This window comes from Mastomys coucha, chromosome X (genome assembly GCF_008632895.1).
Source record: "Mastomys coucha isolate ucsf_1 chromosome X, UCSF_Mcou_1, whole genome shotgun sequence".
In the NCBI taxonomy this organism is placed as follows: Eukaryota; Metazoa; Chordata; class Mammalia; order Rodentia; family Muridae; genus Mastomys; species Mastomys coucha.
In genome coordinates, this window is record NC_045030.1 from 694,265 (window position 1) to 701,045 (window position 6,781).

Here is a 6,781-nt window from a genome sequence, read left to right on the forward strand (position 1 = left end):
TGTTTCCAGGTTCTGGCTATTATACATAAGGCTGCTATGAACATGGTGGAGCATGTGTCCTTATTAAATGTTGAAATATCTTTTGGGTATATGCCCAGGAGTGGTATAGCTGAGAGGATCCTGTCCCTATGGGGGAATTAGGGGAAGGACTGAAGGAACTCGAAAGAATGGTAAACCCATAGGAAGAACAACAGTGTCAACTAACCTGGACCGCTAGTAGCTCCCAGAGACTTTGCCACCAACAAAAGAGCGTGCATGGGCTGGTCCATGGCCCCAGCACATATTTAGGAAAGGACTGATGTGTCTGGCCTCAATGGGAGAGGGTATGCCTAATCTGGTAGAGACTTGATGCCCCAGGGAAGGGGGATGCCATAGGAGGCCACCCTCTCAGAGGCGAAGTGGAGAAGGAGGGGGGAAGAACTTTGCAAGGGCAAATGGGAGGGGAACAACATTTGGGATGTAAATAAATAAAATAATTAATTCATAATAATTTTAAAAGAGGACTAAATGTTATGGGGAGAGAACTGTGTTTGAATGTTGCCTGGTCTGTTTACTATTTTCTATTTTGAGTTTCTAGGCATTTCTTCCCTGGCTCCCTAAAACTTATATAGAACACCTTTGGGTCTTCCTTTGCAAGGTCAGGTAAGAAATGCTGATCAAACCTCTAGGAGGGAGTCATCCTTCAACTTGCCTTAAGGAAAATGTTGCAAGTACTGTTCTTGCCTCTGGGACTTTCTTTGGGAGACTGGGTATAGATGCTGGTCAGGAGAATAGACAGTCCTTCACAACCTGAATCTCAGACGCTATTTACATCTCTGGACTCTTCTTATGGCATTAGATTGTGAATGTTGGCCCTGCCTCTGTGCACTCCTTCCTGAAGTTTGTTGCATTTCTTGCAACTTGTATCTAAGGTCTGCCTGCAGACTGGCTTTGACCAGGTTGTAGTTCCTGAAAACCATGCAGTTGTGTTTCAACCATCCCTACCCCATCCCATAATCTAGTTCTACTGACTAAGTTTCAGCATATAGCTATCATTGTTTTCAGGTCTCCAGATCACAGAGAGTCATGGGTAGAGAACACACACACACACACACACACACACACACACACACACACAGTTCTTTTAAAAATGATATTCTCAGGCTGTTGTAGTCAGGTGATTGGTACCTAGAAGAGAGGGTTTTCTCAGCCTCTACTAAGGCTGAGGCCATGGACTTTCTATCCATTTTTCTTTTCCTGCTTCTGTTAGTGAGGATGATAGAAGGATGGCTCAGCAGTTACGAGCACATACTGCTCTTGCAGAAGATTAGAATTTAGTTCCTAGCACCAACTTCATATAGTCCCCAACATCATCTAACCCCAGCTCCAGGGTATCCACCACTCTCTTCTGGCCTCTGTGGGCAACTGCACTCATGTACACACACATACACACACACATACACACACACACACACACACACAATATCTATTTATGTATTTATTTATATTTTTCAAATAATATAAAACAAAAACAAATGCATTAGAATTTGAAAAGGCAAACAAACAAAAGAAATAGAGCCCAAGGCAAGGCACAAGACTCGAGACACACTTATTTACACAGTCAGGATCTCCATAAAAACACTAAATTGGAAGCCATGATGTATACTCAGAGAACCTGGAGCAGATCCATTCAGGGCCTGTGCATGTCGCTTTGGTCTCTGCGAGTTCTTAGGAGCTTTGCTTGTTTTCATAGGGCCTTGTTTTCTTATATACGCACAAATTTTAAAATGCAATTTTAAAGTGTCTACATGACCGTCAGTGAAATTGCACTGCAAACATTCTGAGCCTGTCTGGCTTAAGCTGTCATTCTCATTGTCTGTTGTTGGTACTCCCCCACCTAAGCCAAGCTCTCTGAGAAGGGTGATAGACTTTCTCTCCTGCTTGGTAAATCTTCCTGTTTTATTTTTCTATAAAATATAGAAATTTGAGGCTGGAACCAACCTCTTCTGATAGCTGTCATCCAACTCTCCACATTTTATTCTGGGGAGATTTTTAACAAGAATGTGCTTGTGTATCTGATCCAGCTATATTTAAAACTGGGAGAAGAGGTGGTGAAGTAGAAAACAGTTAGTCATACTATAATGCACAAAACAACTTTCAAAATAGAAGATGGAGCTTCTGAAAAGTGTCCCAATCAAAGAATTAACTCAAGCACTTCAAACTCAACTTTGGCATCTGAGGTCCTGAAAGGGAAGTACAGACTGTGGGGGCCTGATCTGTGTGGCTATAATTTGGCAATTGCTAATGAAGACAAAAGTGCTTGCCAAGAGAAGGGCCTTTGAAAGTGTACACTGGAATCAGAAGCTTTCTTGTGGATTACCTATCCAGCAGCCCTTGGGTCACCATAAGTCTCCCTAAATCTCTTAGCTCCTCCCAAACCAAAGTCCTCATCTTAACATCTTGCATGTTCCATGGCCTACCAGCCCAGAAACACATGTCAAGCCTCCACCAAGTTACTGACTCAGAGCCAAGGAGAAGAGATCACAGTCTTATTTATGCACAGACCTAAGCCCAGTGCTAATCTGAGGCAGTCAGCACTCCCTTCAATCTCATCTCATTTTCTCATTCCAGGTTCCTCATGCACTGGGTGATTTTCAACATGGATGTCTTACGGACTATGTACCTGAACACAGAACCTGACATCTACATGCCATCATGCCCTTGGAGTTGCTTGTTAAAGCAGATGCCTTGAAGTTTGTAAGGTACTTTTTGGCTATTCCCTCTGTCTCACAAGGCTTTTTGCTGCCACCTTGTGACTTCTGACTGTTCTGCCACTGAGATAGAAAGAACTCTGTGCATGTTTCTGTGATGGAAGAAAAGGCTGGGGTGGGTGTCCCTTGCACACTAACTGAGGTATGGCATATATGACTGGATAGTAACTGGAGGAACCAGCATTTACCCAGTATTTACAAAAGCTACTGTTGTTTACAGTAAAACCACAGTGCGAATAGAGGAAGTACTCCAAACAAGAGTCGCCTGTAATTCTTTTCTGGCTGCTTCAGCATAAACACTAATCAGTTGCACTTCAACTCACATGTTGATTGAGGTGCTCTTAAGAGGCCTTGTCACCAGGCTTCATTCTTATTTGTGAGAGTTTTTCTAGGTGATTGTAATATATCTTGGTCAAGGTTCATCCAAAAATAGATTGTAGTAAAAACTATTGGAGATTCTACCTTAAGGATGGCAAAATATGAGTGTAAGAGGTTCTACGTCCCATATTCTGTGCATATGGTATATGAGTAGAAAGAATTAAATCCACCAAGAACAAAACCAAGAACACTATGTTGGGGGGGGTGCGGGAACATACGCATGGACACAGCTTGTGGAACAGTATGGCACTGGGAAGCAAGGGCTAGGGATAAGTAAATTATTGGGAGAAGAAAATGACTGTGTGTGGCTGTGTGTCCAGCTCAGTGGGAGAAAGTGCACACATGGCATTTGGAGGGTCTAGGTTCCATACCTAGCATCTGAAAAAGAAAAAGTAATGATCATGAGATATGACAGGGATTCCAGTAGAGGGACAAGGACCGTTGGCAGTACAAAGGACTGTCTGGTGAGAGAAGACACACCTAACCCTAGAGAGACTTGACATTCTAGGGATTGGGGAGGTCTGGTGAGGTGGAGGTTGGGGGGAGACATCCTCTTGGAGACAAGCGAGGAGGAATGGGATGAGGAACTGTCCTGTCGGAGGGCAGACCTGGAGGGGGATAATGACTGAACTATTAAAAAAAGATTAAAGAATAATAGAAATAAAATAAAATAAAGAAAGCCACAAAACAGAACTGGCACCAGCAGCCAGAAGCCTATGGAGGAAGGTGATGGGGACTCCATCTGAGGGAGGTCTCCCACTGTAACAATGTAACTGTGACCACAAAGATGTAAAATATTCCCTAAGACATCCCATGTTGGAGATGAGAACAGCTTGGAGCCCTTGTTCAGGAGGTGACCTTCCCCCCGCCCCAGGAATAGAGGTCTACAACCACAGCTAAATCTACATATGTGCATTTTCTAGCTTTTGAATCTTTTCTATAAAATAACTATACTGATGAAAGAGAGAAAGTGAGAAAGGAAAAACCTTTCTCTCCTTAGTTCTGGCAAAATCTGTCACTGTATTCATTTCCTTTACTAATAATTTCTGTCTTCCAGGTCTTTCAAGAACAGAACAAGTCATGGACCTCATACTCTTTTTCTATCAACATGAGGCTTATAGGCATTTATGACTGAGTTCTTGGTGACTGTTCTGGCTTACTATCCTGAGAACTAGGAAGAGTGACTGAGTGCGAAAGAAAGAGGTTTGGCACAGTGATCATTCTTTTAGTCTCATCACCTAGGAAGCAAGAGGATTTGTAGCCTAACAAAACAATGAGATCCAAAGTGAGTGGGAGACCCGATCTCAAGAGAATAAGGTGAAGAGTGACAGCTGATAACTGACATCCTGCTATGATCCGCAGAACTCCACACATGTGCACATGGGCATGTGCATCTGTATACACATGTACATATACCAACAATCCCACACATAAACTTATAAAAAGAAATAAACTCTGTGTGTGTGTGTGTGTACATATACCAACAATCCCACACATAAACTTATAAAAAGAAATAAACTCTGTGTGTGTGTGTGTGTGTATGTGTGTGTGTGTGTGTGTGTGAGCGCACGTGTGCGCAGGTGCGCACATGTGATGTGTGCTAAAATGACATTTTACAAATTCCTAAGGCTGGAGTGGATACAGGTAGAGCAATCAGCACTTTCAAGCTTGACTATTGAGAACACAATTTGGTTTGATTAAGAAAACAATTTCACTCTATTAGCTGAAGCTTAGCAAACACCCTGTGTCAGCATTTCAACTCTCTGATCTGTAGCCAACAGAAAAGTGTGTGTGTCAGGAAAGGAATTATAAAGAGACGGCCACAGTGGTAAGTGCTGATGATAATAATAATCCTAAGAGTTCAAATCTCTGCCAGTAGAGCACTGGATGGATTAGTGACAACATAGCCAGATTGGGAAACTTTTGCTCATTTACTTGCCAAACAAATGGTTCGGTTAAGATGTCTGAGGAGAAGGGGCCACCAACACCCCCTGCTTGTTATTTCTAATGGAGGGAAGATGTGACTTCACACAAAGTCTTTGAACATTTGATCTTTCCAAATCACACAACTCAGTTAACTGCATGGTTTTATGTTAAAGCCCTCTACCTTCAGCATTGCCCTCCTGGGACTCATATTATCCTGTGTATCTCTTGTATCTTCCACAGATGTTTTAAGTTCATTCACTAAAAAGATAAAAATAAAAATAAAAAAAATAAAAGACAGGATCTTGAAGGTCTCTGGACATTCTTATTATTCTTCTTTCTGATCACATCTTCTTTTCTGACCTGCACACTTTCAAGCAAGCCTTACAGTCTTATTTATTCCTCATATGCATCAGAACCTCATCAGACCTGTTGTGCTTTATGTTAAAGGACTTGCTCAATTTCAGTGTTAATAATTATCATCTGTTCCTCTTTCTCCACAACCTAGCCAGCATCTGCTGTCACCAGAGTTTTTTATCCTAGCCATTCTGACTGGTGTGAGGTGGAATCTCAGGGTTGTTTTGATTTGCATTTCCCTGATGACTAAGGATGTTGAACATTTCTTTAGCTGCTTCTCAGCCATTCAGTATTCTTCAGTTGAGAATTCTTTGTTCAGCTCTGTATCCCATATTTTGATAGGGTCTGGAGGTTCCTCGGGAAATTGGACATAGTGCTACCAGAGAACCCAGCTAAACCACTGCTGGGCATATACCCAGAAAATGCTCAAACATGTAATAAGGACACATGCTCTACTATGTTCACAGCAGCCTTATTTATTTATAATAGCCAGAAAAGAGAAACAACCCAGATGTCCCTCAACAGAGGAATGGATACAGGAAATATGGTACATTTATACAACGGAGTACTACTCAGCTCTTAAAAACAATGAATTTATGAAATTCTTAGGGAAATGGAAGGATCTGGAGGATATCATCCTGAGGGAGGTAACCCAATCACAAAAGAACACACATGATATGCACTCTCTGATAAGTGGATATTAGCCAGAAACTCGGAATACCCAAGATACAATCCACAAACTACAAGAAACTCAAGAGGAAGGAAAAACCAATGTGTGGATACTTTGATCCTCCTTAGAAGGGAGGACAAAATAACCATGGAAGGAGTTGTAGGGACAAAGTATGGAACAGAGACTAAAGGAAGGACAATCCAGAGACTGCTCCACCTGGGAATCCTTCCCATATTCAGTCATCAAATCTAGACACTATTGTGGATGCCAACAAGTGCTGGCTGACAGGAGCCTGATATAGCTGTCTCCAGAGAGGTTCTGACAGTGCCCGACTAAAACAGAAGTAGAGGCTCACAGCCATCCATTAGACTGAGTACAGGGTCCTCAATGAAGGAGCTAGAGAAAGGACCCAAGGAGCTGAAGGCTTTGCAGCCCCTTAGGAGGAACAACAATGTGAACTAACTAGTACCCTCAGACCTCCCAGGGACTAAACCACCAACCAAAGAGTACACATAGTGGTACTCATGGCTCCAGCAGCATATGTATAGCAGAGGATGGCCAAGTCGGTCATCAATGGGAGGAGAGGCCCTTTGTCCTGTGAAGGTTCTATGCCCCAGTGTAGGGGAATGCCAGGGCCAGGAAGCAGGGGAGGGTGAGTTTGTGAACAGGGGGAGTGGGAAGGAACAGGGTTTTTTTTTGTTTT

General features: G+C 42.6%; 1 long non-coding RNA gene across 1 annotated transcript; it reads left to right on the forward strand.

Annotated features, from left to right (window-relative positions):
- Positions 1-572: 572 nt before the first annotated feature.
- Positions 573-4,550, forward strand: LOC116101795. Its single transcript, XR_004122930.1, has 3 exons — positions 573-642; positions 2,611-2,741; positions 4,186-4,550. It is a non-coding gene; the product is annotated as an uncharacterized LOC116101795 (long non-coding RNA).
- The last annotated feature ends 2,231 nt before the right edge of the window (positions 4,551-6,781 follow it).